The sequence below is a fragment of the Neophocaena asiaeorientalis genome, unplaced genomic scaffold (assembly GCF_003031525.2).
Source record: "Neophocaena asiaeorientalis asiaeorientalis breed wild unplaced genomic scaffold, Neophocaena_asiaeorientalis_V1.1 scaffold807, whole genome shotgun sequence".
Classification (NCBI taxonomy): Eukaryota; Metazoa; Chordata; class Mammalia; order Artiodactyla; family Phocoenidae; genus Neophocaena; species Neophocaena asiaeorientalis.
The window spans coordinates 191,463-210,753 of record NW_020173723.1 but is presented as its reverse complement, the minus strand read 5'-3'; the positions used below and the strand labels follow the sequence as shown (position 1 = coordinate 210,753).

At 44.6% G+C, this 19,291-nt stretch overlaps 1 protein-coding gene and 2 pseudogenes across 5 annotated transcripts in view; 2 read left to right on the top strand and 1 right to left on the bottom strand.

Annotated features, from left to right (window-relative positions):
• The window catches only part of SORBS1 (sorbin and SH3 domain containing 1), a 239,950-nt gene that overhangs the window by 58,962 nt on the left and 161,697 nt on the right, over window positions 1-19,291 (top strand). The window lies entirely within an intron of this gene.
• On the top strand, window positions 1,506-1,603 carry LOC112403290 (uncharacterized; annotated as a pseudogene).
• LOC112403288 (60S ribosomal protein L21 pseudogene) lies at window positions 5,427-5,903 on the bottom strand (annotated as a pseudogene).

Below are 19,291 nucleotides of genomic sequence, written 5' to 3'. Positions count from 1 at the left end.
CCCTGCTAAACAGAACTGCAGTTTCAGTGGAAAAACAAGATCTTGCTTATTTATCTGGATGTGATCATGCATAAGGGGTGGCACCTTCTCTTTTGGTGGCCGATAGCAGGATCCTGTGTTCTCAGGAAAGGTGAGACGAAAGAACCAAAATATTTAGGGCAGAATGGGTTACTGTGTGCTTAAGCTGTGTTCTTTTCCAGTGGTTTGGTTTTAAAATTTATTTGCTGACTTAGAGTAAAAAATTTGGTCTTAAAGAGTTACAGTCCAGGGTCCAAACCTCAAATGCCTCAGGCCGAGCAGGTAACATGCGTGAAGGGTAGGGGATTTCAAATCGAAACTCACAGGAATGTTTTTCACTTTCACAAAAATGTGGCCGTCTCCCTTTTTTCTGGAAATACAAGACCCTCTTGGTCTTTCATTTTCCTACTCTTGGTAGAGCAATGTTTCTAAGAGAAAAAGCACTGCAGGCACCATGATAAATAGCAACGGACACTTGGCCTTGGTGTTTCAGGAGGGGAATCTGAGAGCCATGGCTATGTAAGCGGGAACAGCTACTGCCCGGCCCCATCCAACTGCTGGCCTGGAGGCCCAATGTCACCAGATCTTGCTATTATTAAGGAGAAGCCACAAATCAGAGTATTTAAAAGGTAAAATCTTTGGGGTTTTAAAAGAAGTTTTAACCTTAGAAATAGACTCCTAGGAATTTACCCCACCGCCAAAAGACACAGGGTCCTGTGTATCCTTCCCTCAGCCTCCCCCAGTAGTGGCATCTTACAGAACTAGTACAGCATCCAAACCAGGAAATGGGCACTTCTGCAATCTGCAGTCCTCATGCCGATTTCACCAGTTTATATATGTGCTCACTTGTGCGCGCATGTGAGGCACTTCAAGTTAGTGCACCTTTTCTGAGCACCACCTATGTGTCAGGTTCTGGGCCAACAGGGATGAGTTAGATTGGACCGCAGTGATCAAGGAACAGTCAGTTGGGGGAACCAGACAGAAGAAAGGGCTTCAAAATATATCATGATGGTGGGATAGAGGGGAAGGGCACTGGGCCCAACCACGGGGGCCTTGAGGGACAAGAGGGAGCTAACAGGTACCGAGGCAGCAGAGGGAGCGGCCTGAGCAAAGGCTTTGACTTTAGGCCTGGTGGGGCCACACAGCTGAGCTAGGAGCTGATTGGTGGTGATGGAGGCTGCAATGGGAAGCTGGGGTATTGGAGATGAGTTGGAAGAGTAGCCCCTGTAGGTGGCTCCGAGGCTCCTCCCCCGAGAGTCTCTGCATTTGCTCCTCTCTCTACCTGCAGAGCTCTTTCCCTGTCTCTTGCCATGGCTGGGGTATTCTCACCAGGGACAGCTCAGATCAAATAGCATTTAACTGAGGCCAGCCCTGACTACCTAACTTTAGTGCCACCAGCAAAAACGACTTTCAATCTGTACTTATCTTATTTATCCCATCCAGGGGACAGGAATATTGCCTGACTTGTTTATCGTCAAGATTTTCTCGTGCTTGCTTCAGCACGAGAAAATTGGAATGATCTAGAGAAGATTAGCGTGGCCCCTGCACAAGGATGACACAAATTCGTGAAGTGTCCCATGTTTGTGGGAGGAATAAATTAGGAGTTTAGGATTAACATATATATACTAGTATATATAAAATAGGTAACCAACTAGGACCTACTATATAGCACAGGGAACTATATTCAATACTTTGTAATAACCTATAAAGGGAAAAGAATCTACAAAGGAATATATGTATAACTGAATAACTGCTGTACACCTGAAACTAACACAAAATGTTGTGTTAGTAAATCAACTGTACTTCAGTTTAAAAAAAATTTTTTTTTTCTCGGGGGCCCCCAAATCAGAACAGGAATCCTGAGGAGGTATCTTATTTTAGGACTGGGTGGGGAGAAAGGAGGGTATGACCACCTTTGGGAGGAAGAAAAGCATATTCCAGTGGAAGAAAGTATGAAGTCACTGTGAATCATTTAAAGTAGGTGTCCTTTTTTTTTTTTTAAGGAGATAAAAATCATTTTTCAACTAATTTTATTCTACTTTAAGAGCTTTGTGTCATTCAGAGCACTTGGAAACTTCATTCTGCCTCCTACTGAATTTGTGGAGTAGGTGGGAGAACTATAAAAAGATCCCAAAGATCCACTTTCTTCTGCCAACGGGTGGGAAAGGGGGACAGCGGGGCAGTGGGACTAGAGGTGAGTGGGGTTTGGACATAGGAGCCCCCTGGGCATTGAGCATCTTGGAAACTTCAGTAGTGTTCAGGTCCTGAGGATATGGCACTGGGTCTGGCCCCGGCCCCAGTGGGATTTGCTGTGAGAAATAGGGAAGTGCTTTCCAAGGTCAAAACATGAGTGAAGTCATGTTAAAGCATTAAAGGCAGTGTGATTTTAAAAACTGCACAAAAAGGAAAGATAATTATTGTGAGTTGTTTTCTTCCCAAATTGGTCAGCCTCAAGGCCAGCTGGGGATTGATTTTTCTCCCCCTGGACTGTCTGGATTTGTTGATGGAGGAGTTGGAATTTGTGAGGGAGGGGAGTCTCCCATGAGCTTGGGAAGAAAGTTGGGCCTTGGACTCAGAACAAGGAGAGAGGGGCCAAGTCTGAGAGGCAGGAGAGCAGGTAGGTAAGGTCGAGTTACCTTCAGCAGACATTCCTATGTGCCAGGCTTTGGGGGGCGGGGGTGTGTGCAGAGGGGGCAGAGCCAGGAGCTAGGTGAGTGCCATGGGCAGGATGCATCAAGGTCGTGTAGTTAGGTGGAGTTAGGGCACACACAGTAGCAGGGGTTGGGACAGGGAATGAAACCAGAAGTCCAGGGAATGGTCAGGGACCCAGAAGTTTCTAGGAGCTGAAGAGTAATAGGAAACAGCTCTGGCATCAAGCAGTCCCAGAAATTTGAAGTTATGTCATATCATGCCTCATAACTAGAATTATCAGATTCCCGGTGAGATAGAAACCAGGCAGAGTACAGGTGCTTTGAACATCAGGTTGAGTGTTAGTGTCAGACCCTGGTTAGGAACCTCAGATTACACATCTTGACTCTCTTCTTCTCTCCTTATCACCTGGTAGACTTTTCCATGCTGACTTTGGCCTTTGCAGGTGAACCTGACCTTGGGAGTCCAACTGGATCAGTGCTTTACCAGTACTAGACTAGCCTTCTGAGCAGGGTCCTTCATAGTCCACTAAATTAGTGGACCAATTAGTGGATGCTTAGATTCCAGAGGCCAATGGTAAGACTGAGTAGTTAGGGAATGGGTTGACTTGGTCATCTTTTAGCTGGGAGGTATGAAATTTGGGGTATATTTTGAAGGAATCTAGAGGGTTTGTAGTCACTATTGGGATACAGTGATCATAAGTCAAGCAAACAAAAGAGGTTAAACAGCAACAAGAAGACAAAACGAATGTTGACATGATCCTTGTCCATACATATAGGTTAGTAGGAAAACAATGTAAAAATAAGTGATTTGTGCTCTGAAGGAGAGAGACATGGTAGTTAGGAGAACATGTATCCAGAGAGGCTCCCATTGGTCCAGAGCTGGTTGGATTGTTGGATTGATGTTGAGTAGGAATGAAGGTGGCTAAGGTGACTTTCACAACATCCAGGATTGTTCTGTGTTCTTGGGGTAGGCTAGAGATGGGGACGTAGATGAGGAAGGTGATGGTTCAGGGTGTTTGGCAGGGCCTTGAACAACTCTTGTGACATCTTTTGGAGGGTTGGGTCAGAGAATGGTCTTGTTTTAGGCCAGGATATAATGTTACTGCAAGAAATATTGGACTGCTTTTCTCCCCAGAAGGGATAAATTAATATCTTGTGCTTTTCCTAGACTTCCTGCCTTACCTGTGCTCTTTCAAATTTGCATTATGGCTGAAGTGGAGAGCCCTTAGGTTGAAGGGGAGGCTTGAGTGTCTCCTTGTTCTTGTGAAGGATACTATGGATTGCTGCTCGGCCTTGCAGTCAGGAAGGCTGACGTTGGTCAGCCATGGGTTTCTCTGGTGCCGGGCTGTCTGAAGGTCACCTAGTAGCATCTGGTGATGTCGGGGAAGAGATCTCTGGAGGCTGGTCCATTCAGGGAACCAGCTTACTCTGACCTGTCATCCTTGTGGTACACAGAACTTACTTTGCCATTCTTTGCTCGAGATTGCTCAGGTCGTTTCTTGACCACAAGTGGAAATCTGGGAATAGAAGTGCTCGGCTGGCTTGGCAGGTTTCCAGGCATTGTATTGATCTGCAGTGTCCTGCTCTTTGGTGGGCAGTAAGGATCTGATCAGAGTGCTGTGTGCCTTGGAGCGGTTCCTCAAAGTCCACCTTGGTGACCAGATGCTCCCCGACCCTTTGCTCCAGGGTTTGCCTACACAGGTGTACAAGGGCTCAGATCTGCTGAGACTGGACAACTCCAGTAGATCATCTGGAGGCCCCGGTGTTGGGTCATGATATATAGCGACAAGGGCAGAGAGGGAGGCTGGCTTCACTTCCCCAGTTGCCATCCTGGCTGCTGGCCTTCTATTTTTATTTAAAATAAAAAGGAGTAAAGTGATGGTTGTAACAGTGTGATTTAGGGAGTGGGTAAACATACTAAGGATGTGCAACTCCCCCAAAGCCTGGATCCTTGAATCCTGCTGGAAAGATGCTGAACTAATAACGTTGAGATTGTTCTGGAGGGTGAAAGAGTGTTCTGGAAAAGGGTGAAAGATACCCTTTTCCAAGTGAGTATCAGAGTCTAGGCATCACAATCACCTGAATAGTTCCTGTGCCTCCAAACCAGAAATTCAGATTTAACGGGTCTGAGGCCCAAGAAACTGTTCTAGTTTCCAGGTGATTCTAATTTTCAGCCAGATTTGGGAACCTACCCACCAGTTAAGATCCAGGGATGCTTCCTTATTTTCTCGAACGGACCTTGACCCTGAACCCTAACCATGGCCACATATTTGGTCTTCACTCCTCTTTATGCCCCTTTCCTAACGCTTGTCTTTCAGAGATGCTGACCCTTGGCTTTGCCTCAGCCTAGATCAGGGCTGGCGGCTCCTCCCGTTTTTGTCTGTGAAGAAAAGGGGAGCTCCACCTGGGCGTTTTGATGGGCAGATATTCTGGAACACTTTCTCACAAAACTTGCTGCTTGAGGCTCGGCCACATAGTAGATTCTGTCTGTAGAAATCCAGATCCTGAGATGGAGGCAGGACCGTCCTGTGATGGCACAGGAAAGAAAATCTGTTTACTCTCGTCTTAGACATCATGGAAGTTCTGGAAATACTGGAAGGCTCAGTGTTTCTACCCCCATGTTTCTTGGGTCCTGCAGACTCTGGCACAGTATTGTTGCCCTGAGGATGTGAAAGGTGGGCATTGCCAGGCAGCAGGGCTGAATTGGTGGCTTTTTTTTTTTTTAACAGTTCAGGTCTTTTACTTTCTTTACACCTATCATGCCATGACTTCATAGGGAATGGGTTCCAACAATTCAGGCTCCTTTTCATTGGTGCTCATGAAGTGTGCTTCTCTGGGTAGAGCAGGCTGGCACTTCAGCTGAACCCAAGTCCCTTTCTCTTTGGCTTCCTTCTTTTTCTGACCATTTTCCTTCACATGTTTCAGGAAGCTGTCTCGGCTCTTAGGGTGCTTAATATGCTCGATACGCACATTAATTCTCTTGGCAAGAATCTTGCCCTTGTTTACACCAACGCCAACAGCATGCTGGGTGACATCGTAGACTCTCCCAGTTTTGCCATGGGGACACTTGTGGGGCATTCCTTTTTGAACAGTGCCCATTCCCTTGATAACTACAATATCACCTTTCTTGTAGATTTGCATGTATGAGGCCAAAGGAACAACTCCATGTTTTCTAAAAGGCCTAGAGAACATGTAGTGGGTGCCCGTCCTCTTTCCGTTTGTGTTGGTCATTTTGGCAAATTACTGGAAGATGGCGGTTCTGACACAAAGGCTTGGTGGCATTGTTGATATGGGCACTTGGCAAGATCAGCTTCCACGGGTGCACGTGTGGGGCTTGTGCATCAAGTCTCGGCAGATGTTGGGTCAGGTGGCATAAGGTGGGGGGTTTTAAGACCCATAAGGTGATACAAAATCTGGACAAGACTCAATCGGAGGGAGGGACTGTTCATATTTTTCGCTTTTACCCACACTGTCCCTGTCATTCCCTCCTTCCCTCGGTTCGCCCCCCGACTGCTCCACTCCCACCCCACTTTAGGCTTTCCTCAGGCCTCTGTCCGTGCTGGGAAGCATCTCTTCACCTCAGCTGCACTAGGAGCCCCTGCTCAGGGCTCCCACAGCACCTGTGCTTACCCAGATCTTTATGTTTACCCGTTGTTTTAGAAGTCTTTGAGTGTCTAGATCTTTTACCCAGACAGAGCCACTTAGGGGCAAGGACTGGGTCTGTTCATCTTTGTGTATCCATCACCTCGTGCACTGCCTGGCGTGTAATAGGGTTCAGTAAATATCTGCTGAGTGAATGAATCAATACATGCTTTGAGGGGACGATATAAATAACTCCCTCCACGACCTTATAGTTGAACATTGTTCATTTATTACAGTGTTGGTACCCATACGTAAGCTTATTGATAGCCTTGTATTCAAGATGCATATTAAAGGACATTTTTCTAGCATAAGGAGTGTTTCAGACAGTTTGGAACGTTAACTGAGCACTTTTGAAGTAGCGGATTTATGGTATTTGTGAGAACTATTTCTGTGCTTAAAGCAGTAACGTTTTATTGAAAATGTCACATTAGGAAACAAGCCCTTAGGGAACCTGATATAACTTACTCTTATATTCTTTGGCAAATGAAGGTATGGCAAGCATTTTAGTACAGAGTAGGTTGGATACTTCAACTGTAGTTCCTTGAATTGAGTATCTAGCTTGGAGGGAAACACACACATATGTGTGTGTGTGTATACACATAAAATTTGCTTTTTGCTTTGTAATATAAGATTACTGTGCAATGGGGCATAGCAATAGAGTCCTGGATTGGACCTAGGGTCTAAAGGCAGAGCGAATTCTAACTGTGGGGTGGGTAAGTTAGTTTTCTGCTTACGCTTGTATGAAATGGGAGTGCTGTTCTTGTTCAGGGGTTGCAGATGTCTACAGGAGTGAGGTTGCTATATGTGCTATACCATTTTGTTTTTCCTCTTAGACCTCAGCCCCTTTTTTGTGTTCCTACTTTCGTTAGAACCAGAGGTAGAAGGAAATATTTCTGTACCCCGAACAAAATAACGCAAGGACAATGATCGCCACAGCTTTTCTCTGTGATGATAGGGAGTGGTAGGGACTGTGGCGTATTGGAATAGCCAAGCCTGCCTGTGAAGGGCAGCTGCTACTTAGCACCAGCTGATCATTTCCAGACATGAATATGGGCTATTTTGACAGATCCTCTTTTTTTTTTAAAGAGAAGCCCGAAGTCTGGGTTTTTATGTGACATCTCTGATTTTTAAGTTTTGGCTCAAATTTCTAGGCATATCCTGCAGATTAATATAATATCTCTGTAGGCTAGATGTGACCCACTATACATCCGTTATAAATGATCTCTAGAGCTTCTTTCTGTCCAAGATCCATTGATTCTAATGGGGACCATTTCAACCAGTGAACTGAAGATCCTGCTTCTACTAGGCGAAGTCAGGGTAAGAAGGAAGCGGGGCTGGAAGATGAGGAGGGAGGCTCTGAGTCTAAACAGGGTGCCTGGCAATTGGTATTTGGATGGCCTCCTTGGAGAGAGGCCACAGGATGCCCGATTCACAGCAGATGCCTTGTATGTTTGTCATTGCAGGAGTGGCATTTATTGGAAGAGTTTGTGAGGCCTTCTCTCTGTCCACAGCTCCAGGACCAATGCGTCTTTCCAGCACCTTAAACCACTGGTGAATATGTATGTGTGTGTGTGTTTTTTTTTCCTGCTGCTGCGGTGAAGGGACATGTTTTCAGTGAACTGTAGAATGTGATTTTCAGAGAACCACACTGTCCTTTCTATTAGAGAGGGAAGGCCACTGGGATGGGCCTATAGGCATATCTGGGTTCTGGTACCTATTTCGCTGCTTATTGTGGGATCTTAGGTGCATTGTTTGGCTTCGCTGGGCCCCCAGACAGAGAAATGAATCCTGCCCTGCTGAAAGCTTATATGAGGATGCTTCCAAGGGAATAAAATGCTGAGCAAATACAGAGTAATCCTATTTGGCTCTGAGATGTAGAGCTGGGCAATTCTGTGCTAACAATGAGATGTGAATACATAGGTTGGAAACATGGATTTTAAATACCGATTTTGAGTCCTCCAGAGTGGTTCTTCAAGATATTTGCATTTTCCTTCCTACCAGTCCAGCTACCATTTTTTTTGAAAGATAAATTAACTATGTTTCACAATTACCTTCATTTTTATTTGCGATCAGATGATTTCACAGTTAACAAATGTTCTTCCTTCCCCCCCCCCCCCGAAAGAAACTTAATTACTCATCATAGCAGGTAAACGTCTTGCATCTGTGGCAGTTGAAAGAGGCAAAAATATGTCCTTAAAATCAGTGTGTTCCAGTGCTGACAGCACTTTGAGGCGTGCTAGCTAGTTGATGGTGAAGGTCTCACGTGAGTACTGAGGGCAGGACACTGAGCCAGGGAGGCAGTATGACCCTTGCGTCTCGAGTCCAGCCACCCTTTGTTGAGAGAAGCTGGCTTGCTTGCTGCTGACTGCCTGGTCCGCTCCCCACGTGGACCAGGTGTTCTTACGACCCAGTGAGATGCTTACCCGTTGCATGGCCACCTGGGGAGCTTGCAGGGTGCCTTGGTGGGCAGAAAGGAAGGGCAGTTAGTCAGGCGCAGGGTTAGGGACCCAACTCAGGTATGGGAGGCTGACTGTCCCCATTGCTGTGCCTAAAGGGACACAGCGGACATTCTGGGTCCCTCAGTCAGAGACCCATCTGTTAGGAAGAACTCTGGGTGGGAGTCCTCAGGGAAGCAGATGGTCTCAGGCGGATGGGATGCTTCAGCCATTTGGTAAATATGTATGAATGCCTGCTCTGTGCCAAGGCACTGCTCTGGGCACTGGGGACCCGGTGGTCACAGACAGACTGGAGCTTAGATTCAAGTGGGGTGACAAGCAAGAATGTGACCTCCATGAGGGCAGGGATCTTTGCTTATTCACTGCTGTCTTCTCAGCTCCTAGAAGAGCACCTTGAACATAAACATGGTGAGTGCTCACTAAATACTGTTTTGCGAATGAAGGAAATAACTAAGTAGATAATATAATTTCAAGTGATAATAAGTGCTATAAAAAGAGTGAGGGGTTCTTTTTTTTTTTTTTTTTTCGGTACGTGGGGCTCTCACTGTTGTGGCCTCTCCCGTTGCGGAGCACAGGCTCCGGACGCGCAGGCTCAGCGGCCATGGCTCACGGGCCCAGCCGTTCCACGGCATGTGGGATCTTCCCGGACCAGGGCACGAACCCACGTCCCCTGCATCGGCAGGCTGACCCTCAACCACTGCGCCACCAGGGAAGCCCTGAGGGGTTCTTTTTGAAAGAGGTCTGAGAAGTTCTGTGTGTGTGAGGTGGGTGGGTAGAAATTTTGTGCAGAGATCTGGATGGAGTGCAGGAATCTGGGGGGAAGTGGTTAGCAGAGGGAACAGCAAGCAAAAAGAAAGGCCTTGGTGTAGGCTGAGCTTGGCGTGATAGAGGGACAGGAAGGCAGCCAGTTTGGCTGGCCTTGAATGGGGGCTTGTTATGGGGAGAGTGATATGAAATGAGATCAGTGGTAGGTGGGAGCCAGATCTTGTAGGTATGATAGGAGTTTAGATTTACTCCAAAACCCAGAGTGTGATTGGATACCTTTTGAGAAGTTTGAGTAGAATAGTATGATCTTCTTTGAGCTTTAAAATTATTTCTCTGGGTCCTGAATGGAGAATAATAGACTTTGGGGGCAAGAATAGAATCAGTGTGACCTGTAGGAGGCCCTTCCGGCCTAGGCTAGAGATAAGGGCGTAGCTTGGATTGGCGTGGTGGTTATAAAATGATGTGAACTGGTCAAGCTCGGGGTATATTTTGAAGGCAGAGCCTGCTGAGTTGGGTGTGTGGTTTGAGCAAAAATAAAAGCCAAGAATAAGCCCAGTGTTTTTGACTGGGTGAATATAATGACGCTGTTTACTGAGATGGGGACCAAAGAGGAAGGTTTGGGGAGGATCCTGAGAGTTCTGTTTGGGCATATGAAGTTTGAGATGCCCATTCGATTTTCTTAGATTTAGAGTTGGCTGGAGCTGGAAATGGTACCTTTGAGCATCATCAGCATGTAGATGGTATTTGAAGCTGTGAGACTGGATGCAATCACTCAGGGAGAGAAGGGAAGAATTTGGACATAGAATAGGACATAGGATTTGGACATAGAAAAGAAAGGCAAAGAGTGGATTTTCCATATAAAATCCCTACTAAGAAGTAAATGAAGACACATGCTAATGAATAAGGGATAATTTCATGTAATGTAAATATAAATTATTCAAGTGAGATGATATGACAGTAGTAATAAAGCCTCACCTTATGTTAAAAAAAAAAAAAAAAGGAAATACTCTGACTCCCCCAAATCAGGAAAATTAGTTTTAGAATTGCATGATTTAAAATCTGGCCAGCTGAGTGAATTATAAACTGCATTTATGCATTTGGCACATGGCTGTCTTTGGCTGGCAAGCAGAAGGATCCACCATTCTTTGCCAATAATAGCCTGTAAGCTACTCTGTTCTTTATCTGCACTAGAACTTCTACAAGCCATTTTGATGACGTTTAATTCACTGTTAATACATTACAGATTTTTTTCATTCTATGATCATATTCAAATGTTCATTAAGTGAAGGTTCACTGAGTGGAAAGCAATGCCCGAAAATCAGTAATTTTGCGGTGAAAGTTGTGATGTAATTTTATGAAAAGGCCACACAGTCACCGTGATTTGCAGGACCACAATTTAGGAAACATTTTGGATATCTTTGAAGCACGAAAGATAAACGTTACACGATAATAAAGCTGCAAAAATAGACCTGATGATGGTTGAAGTGATGGTTGTAGTAGATGTATGTGTTTCAGGACCACCCATACCCCTTAACCATCATCCATTGATATGAGAAAATCATATTTTGAACATACACATTTTCATCTCTGTGGGCTCCTGGCACAAAATACAGCTCTCCTGTATTAGTTTTGTCCAATTCCCAGAGAAATTGCCCCACTGAGCTTCCAGCATATTCTCACTGGGCTCTTTGATTTTTGCGTTTTCAGGTTACCTGGGAAGTCTCTTTAGTCTGGGTATCTCCAGCCCCCATAGACACTTTTATCCCCTTCCCACAGTTACCAACTCAACGCCTGCTGGGCTTCGGGGCCCACCATCTCTGACTACCCTGTGAGCCTCAGGTTAGCCTCCCCAAAGACTTTTGAATATCCTCAAGATTCTTTTCTTTGTAAACATTTCCACTTTTTCTCCAGGCTTGTGGTTTTTGTTTTGTTTTGTTTTGTTTTTTTCTTCAGGCCTTTTGTGGAAATGACAAAAGAACGGGAAACCAGTGCAGCTGTTGAGGGCAGTGGGACAAGCAGCGGGACAAGCAGCATTCTAAAATGTGCTGTTTCAAGTTGCCTGGGCCACGGGCAGCCCCAGCTTGCTTTTCCATGTATCTCAAGACCCTTGTGTTTTGGTGAAAATATTCTCAGTGAGACTTCTGGAGCATCTAATCTCTGGAAAATGAGCACTGATTGTGTAGCATTCTATGTCTGAAACCATTAATTTATGGCAAAGTGAAGGTTTCAGTGGAATGTTCATGACGATTGACACCAACCCTAGTTTCCTATGTCATCTTAGAGTGGAACCTAAATAAGATTAAAAAGAATGAAACTGACTGGCAGTCATAGTAAGGAGGATTTCTCCTGTTTCCTTTTTAGTAAGTGATTTCAGGAATGAGAAAATAAAAATTTGGTACCTTCCCATGCCCCTGGAGACTTAAGGGTGGTGGAGCTTTTTTAAATTTTTTTAATTTTTTATTTTTAATTTTTTATTTTTTTGCGGTACGCGGGCCTCTTACTGCTGTGGCCTCTCCCGTTGCGGAGCACAGGCTCCGAACGCACAGGCTCAGCGGCCATGGCTCACGGGCCCAGCCGCTCCGCGGCCTGTGGGATCCTCCCGGACCGGGGCACGAACCCGTGTCCCCTGCATCGGCAGGCGGACTCTCAACCACTGCGGGTGGAGCTTTTTTTAAAAAAATTTTTTGAATTTTATTTAATTTTTTTGTACAGCAGGTTCTTATTAGTTATCCATTTTACACATATTAGTGTATATATGTCAATCCCAATCTCCCAATTCATCACAAGGGGTGGTGGGACTTTTTAAAAAATGGTAGAATCTGCCTTAAGTTAAAAAAAAAAAAAAAAAAAAAGGCCAGGTATGCAGAATAGTGCTTCATCGCTCCCGTGCATGTGGACCATCTCAGGAGGAGCTGCTGGAGATAAGTAACCTTGGGGGGAGGCAGGAGGGAGTGGTATAGGAAGAAAACTTAGTTTTCACTCTATACCATTTTGTCCTTCTAAAATTTTTTGTATCATGTTTATGTATTACCTTTAAAAAGGATAATAGTGCCCCTTCTAGGTGTAATAAATGATCTAGAAAAATTTTAAGTTCCTTCACTACTTGGTTTTATCGTTACTCTTGCTCGTAGTGTATGTCAACCAAGGTCACTGCCTGTTCAGTCTCCATTGTCTTTATTCTGAGCCTTCAGGTACATCAGCAACTTGGGACTAGGCTTTGGTAAGAAATTTTCCTTTACTTTTATAGGTTCTTCTGGCTGATCTAAGGATTAAATTGACATGAGACAGATTAACAGGAGAAAACCAAACAAAAGTGTAGCAACATGTATACATGGTAGAGAGCCAGGAAAACTGAGTAACTCCCCCAAGTGACCAACTCCGTTGCTTTCAATACCATCCTCAGCTAAAGATAAAAGAGGATGAGCGTCAGTTATGGGAGGTGGCCAGGAAAAGCACTGTAAGCCAGGGTAAGGTTGTTATGTAGATCAGTCATCTTCTCCATTGTTAAGGGTTTCTGGAGATCAGATCATCCTCCTCTTCCTGGTATAGCCATGGAGACACCCTAACAAATGAGGATTTCCCTGATAAATGTTTCTTCCAAAAGGGTAACTATGATTTGGTTTTCAGAATTTTTCCCATGTCTGCTATTTCTTAGAAACTGTAACCAGTTTAAAATAATATGTCAAAGAGACATGTTTTGGGTGGCAAATTCTGTTCTCCTACAGCCTCTTTAACTTGAGTTTCTCATTTTTGTGTGTTACGAAAATGTCAGGCCAATTTCATTCCCCCTTCCCTTCTTTCAAAAAGGATTTAAGGTTGTTTCTGGCCAACATTTTATTCAGCTGCTTTAGACAAATGTGGATTCAGATGAGGTGTAGTTGGCATGAGCTAAGCCACAAATTATGTCTGTTTCAACTGGCCATCTCCCTGCTGCCCTTTAGCGCAGTCTTGTTGCACTGTGGAGCAGGCCATGGGATTTGGAATCCGTTGTGGTTGATAGTTCCTAACCCCAGAGTTCAGTCAAATTAAAGTGATCATCCCTAATTCATTTTCCTCATCTTAAGAATCTCAGCTACTGTCAGAAAATGTTCAAAATGGAATTTGCATAAAGGGAAGGCTAGAATTCAATGTCTAGAACCAATGTGCTGGTCACCACACTGTTTGGAGTGTGTGCTGTTTGGGCGTCAGTTTCTACAGGGCTTATTGTCTAAAAGTATCTCCCTGGGCTGCCATATTTGTTTGTGTTACCAGAGGTTCTATAATGTTTCTTTCTGGCCAACATTTTTGTGTCCTACAAAGACATGACATCCGTTCCATGCAGCACCTACATTTCTCATTATTTGATGTTTCTCCAAGAGATTTACACATTTGATTTTATACTTTTAAAACAAACAGGAAGCACTATCACATTTGCCAGCCAACCATGTGTAAAAACAAGATACTTTCTCCTTCTCTATCTAGTCACTACAAATAGTGAGATACATTTTTTGCCCCCCTGCCCCCCAGTTTGGGGACGTAAATGTTAGACTGTGCTTGGGGATGCCACTAAAACAAGGCTATCAGCAATCATTCTGATTGCTCCACTAATTTAGGCTAGGCACCACCTGATTCGTACTTCACAACAGTGCCCCTTGTCCTGCAGTCTCCTTATCAACACAGAGGTGACTCACTTTGTTTTCCTCACTCAAAGAGATTTTCTCTGGTCTGCTGATTAAGGCAGTGATTAAATTAAAAAATGGTTCCTGCAGAGGTATGCTTGAAAAAAACGACTGCATTATTTATGCTTGAACTTTGCACAATTGAACTTTCACTATTATAATCAGGTGTTGGTTCTTAGACTTTTTGTGCAGGGGGGCGGGGGGCGGGTCAAGAAACCCTTTAAGGTGCATATGTACCTACATAATTTGCATAGATAATACTTTTACATTTTCAGGAGGTGACATTACCCTACCCGGTTATCATGCCTTCTAACTTAGTCACAGAAACCATTAGCATACCATTATAAAAGCAGCTGCGTCTGGATAGCTCTGGGTGGCATTTCTGATTAGACAAAATGTTTAGGGAAAATTGCTATGCCTAGGGCAGCCTAACTTCAATGCAATTTGCAACTTCTGGAATTGTCCCATCATAGACTCAAAAGCTGGACATACTCTTATATGAATTGCTATTGTTTTAATAAAAAAGGAAGTAGAGGTACCTTTACCCTTCTTGCTTTCTAACAGCTAATTTCAACTTTTTTTCTCAAATTTATGTATTCCTCCATCCTCCTTCCTCTTGGGCAAGAGAAAAGTTATTATAGGGGAATATAGGTTTAAAAAAGAGTATATAGAGATCAACCTTTATTTTCCAATAAATTAGTGTTTCTGGATGAATTTGCTCCCTGAATTAATCATGTTTATATAGCATTTTGTCCTTCAAACTAGCTGCCCATAAAACACCAGTGTTTTAAAAGTTTTTGAAGTAAGTGGCCAGAATTTTCAAAGTCGGGAAGTTTCACGTGATTTGATTTCTAGCTGCTCTTGAGAATTAGAATATCTAGCAGTGTTGGGCCATATTCTTGCATGGAATAGCGTGGCCTGGAGTGGAACAGCCCTGAATCCCATCGTGTGGGAGTATATGAGTACCAATTTGCTGCAGTTCCACACCATCATTTGTTATCTGGTTGGCCTTCTCGGCCTATTGGTTTTGTAACCCCTGGCTTTCACTGTCAGTTTAAAATCTTATCCTGACAAATCAAGGGATCTTGAGGTTCAGCAAAACATCATTTTTGTATCCTCCCCCCTTTTTAAAAAATAAATTCATTTATTTATTTTTGGCTGCGTTCGGTGTTTGTTGCTGCGCGCGGGCTTTCTCTAGCTGTGGCAAGCTGTGGCTACTCTTTGTTGCAGTGCACGGGCTTCTCATTGCAGTGGCTTCTTGTTGTGGCGCACGGGCTTAGTTGCTCCACGGCATGTGGGATCTTCCCAGACCAGGGCTCGTACCCGTGTCCCCCGCATTGGCAGGCAGATTCTTAACCACTGTGCCACCTGGGAGGCCCATTGGTATCCCCCTTTTAAAATAATGGAAACTGCATTTAAAATGATAGAAAAACAGTTGGCTGTGGAGTGAAACAATTTTTTTTTTCCTTAAAGAGATTTGTGCATTTTTAAGCAAGAGGGGAAGGAAAGAAAGCAATAATGTAATTTGTTTAGTATTCTTTACAGTTATCATATCATTATATTAGTTTTGAAACATATCGTGTACTCTGTATAATGTGGTTTGCTCATAAAATTATCATGTTGGAAACATTTATACAAATCTACTAATCACATTTGCTCTTAAATTGTTCCAGTTTTTTTTTCTTCTTCTTCTTCTTTCAAACAGAACTGAACTACTGAACTTGAAGGAGCTTGAACATTTCTTAATCTCCCTTTTTACAGTAAGCGGACAAAAATATAAAGCAGAATTATTAGTTTTCTTGGGCCCTGGTACCTTCCAAAGTATTCAGTAGATTATAGGCAAGGAGCTTCATACAAACAGAAGCCAACAAACCATCCTCAAACTTTAATAACTGTGTGAATTTAATCTAAATCATTCCCCTTTTACGAGCTACTGTGATCAGTTTGATTCTAATAACACCCTTTTCCTCCTAAAATCATTCTTGTAAACTTCCGAAAACTAAACGCTAGCCAGAATGGAGACAGCCTCTTGATCCTTTTTCATTTTTAGCTGCTTGGCTTTAGGGTGAAAGATCATCAGAGACTCTTGGTTTACTGGACTGACTAAAGAGGAGACGGGAGCTCTCACTCTGGCCACCTGCTGGGCCCTGAATTGCCACCTACCCTAGGACAACCCACCCTCCCTGGGCTTCGTTTGTTTCTTATGTAGAATGAGATCATGTTTGGGTTTCACTCAAACTCTTAACAGTCAAGAATTCTGTTCTGTCACATGCTCTGCCCACTCAGAGTTGTGCATGAGTTCCGGGAAACTTTGGGGTACCAACTACGACTACGTAACCAGTTCTGTGGGGCTGGAAGAGCAGCATCTCAATGGGAAACTGCTAGGTGGCATTTCGGGGGGCTCCAACGAGCTCTGATTCTTTATGACTCAGCGCAGAAAGAATTCAGCCAGAGGCAGAGTGGTAGATAAGAAGTGATTTATTAGAATAGGATGCTTGTGAGGTTTACAAGCTGGTGGACAAGAGGATGCCATGCCCCAAGAACTTAGTGGGCTACAGTTTTATAATCAAAGGAAAAGTGGGGAGGGGGAAATGACCACCTTCTTCCTCATTCTTCAGTAGACGTCACGCTTCCATCATCAGCTCCTCCTGCAGGTTGGGCAGGGGAGTTTTCTTGTCTCTACATGGTCAAGCTCGGACTGTCATGGCACTATGGAAAAATTATTTCAGGTCTCAGTACAATGAGGGTCTTTCACTTTGAAATGTCACCTTCCATAAATTATTGTTTTTTATGTGTGCAGCCAACATGTCCTAGGGGTCATTAACTTACTGAGCTCACTGGGCAGGATGTGGCTCTCTTGCCACCATTGTTTTATTGTTTGGGGGCATGTCTTGTGCTTCAGTTGCATGGTTTTATTGCTAAGCAAGCCTGCTTTCTTGAGTGATCATTAACTTACAGGGGTCTCCCGTGTTTTTTTCTACTTACAATCCCCTAGTGGGATTAACTGGTTTTTTAAAAAATATTTTGTGGCAAGTGGGATCTTTTTTTTTTTTTTAATTATTTTTGGCTGCGTTGGGTCTTCGCTGCTGTGCGTGGACTTTCGCTAGTTGCAGTGAGCGGGGGCTACTCTTCATTGTGGTGCTCAGGCTTCTCACAGCGGTGGCTTCTCTTGTTGCGGAGCACAGGCTCTAGGCGCGCGGGCTTCAGTAGTTGTGGCTCACGGGCTCTAGAGCGCAGGCTCAGTAGTTGTGATGCACGGGCTTAGTTGCTCCGCGGCATGTGGGATCTTCCCGGACCAGGGCTTGAACCCGTGTCCCCTGCACTGGCAGGTGGATTCTTAACCACTGCACCACCAGGGAAGTCCTGGCAAGTGGGATCTTTGTTGTGGAATGTGGGATCTTTTAGTTGCAGCATGCATGTGGAATCTAGTTCCCTGATCAGGGATAGCACCGGGCCCCCTGCATTGGAGTCTTAACCCCTGGACTACTAGGGAAGTTCCGGGATTAACTATTTAATCACCTACTTTGTCCCTTTACTCTGTCCCTATCAAATGGAGGAGGGTTTCTAATGCCATTTCTTCCTTATAGTTACCTGGAATAAACATGAGAGAACTAAGTGTAAGGAGTTGTGTACTCAGGAGCTCATGGCGTTGCCCTGACCTTGCAGCACTGGGGGAAAGCTCTCTAGCTCTGTTTAGTAGATGGTGTGGAGGTGATCTGGGCAGAAGTATTTATCTTCCTGGCATTCTGTAGCATACTTCCGTTGCTCGGTACTCCCAGTCTATAAGCTGACCCCTGTTCACTGGTCAGACTACCCGACGCTCGAATTTATCAATCTTAGGTGATACTTTCCTTTATTTCTTGGTATCAGGTCCAACACCAGTTGCAGACCGTCTCTTGTCCATTATGAGTCAAAATTGTTGACCAGAGCAAAAAATAAATAAATGGCAGGCAGAGAAGTGCTGGCAGAGCAAACAATACACATTGTAGAACATGTCACCACGGGGCGGTGCCCTGGGTGTTTTGCTTGGGGCTGTGTCGTCTGAGACTGTGTTGTGCTGCTCTCCCTTGGCTGAGAACTTATACTGGCACTGAGAGCATGGAAAATAAATAACTACACACACAGTGCAGTATAACGTACATGCAATATATGGAACCTATTGAGTATGCATTTTATAGTATATATTGTGTTTTGGGGAAATTTATTTCAGAAATAAAAGGCACTAAAATGTTTCAGTGCTGCTTAGGTTGGCATTAAGTGGACTGTGTGTAGAGGAACAAAGCAGGGACCAGAGACTAGGCTCGTGAAGGCCTTGCCATTGTGTTATAGAAAAGGTGTTTTTGGCAGAATCCTAGGCTGCATTCTTGGTTCACGTGCCTGAAGATACTATGTATTTGCAGCTCAGAATCAAAATCTGTTTACCTGTTTCTTCAAAAAACAGTTATGGAGTACCTAATAGTATTTGCGTAATGCCTTTTGGTGTGCAGGGTACATACATTCACCTCATCCCACTGAAGTGTGCTGTTTCAGAGCCCAGTCAGATGCATGGGCAACAGCCTGTATGGGTGGATGACTGGTTTCTGTTTCTTTTTAATTTCTTTTGTACTCATGAGCAGAGATCCCCACAGCTTGGCCTGGGCTGTGTAGGAAGGAGCTTGGGACAGGTGGCCAGAAGGATTGCTACAGGAGCAGTGCTTGGACAGGCATTCCCAGGAACGGAGGAGGTGGGGGTCATCTACTGAGCATGAGCGGGGTAGGTGGGATGCAGCCGTGGCTCTGCGGAAGATGGAAACTATTTGGAACAGCTGTCATGGGTTGGGCACTAGGGGCCAAGCAGGAGTTGAAAGCAAGGCCTGCTGAGTGACTGTGAAGAAGCCTGTGTGTAAAACAGGTGTGGTTTGGCCATGTGACTCAGGGAAACGGAACTGCTGGGGGGCAGGGGTTGGGTGATTGCTTGATGGCTGACCCGGTGTTGGCCTAGGGAGATGTTAGGGTGAACAGCAGGGGACTGGGGGGAGCCTGGGGGTGCTGACAAGAGCTCTTCTTAGTATGGCTTATAAGGCCCGTTATCTCTGAACTCCTCCCATCGTGTGTGCCCTAT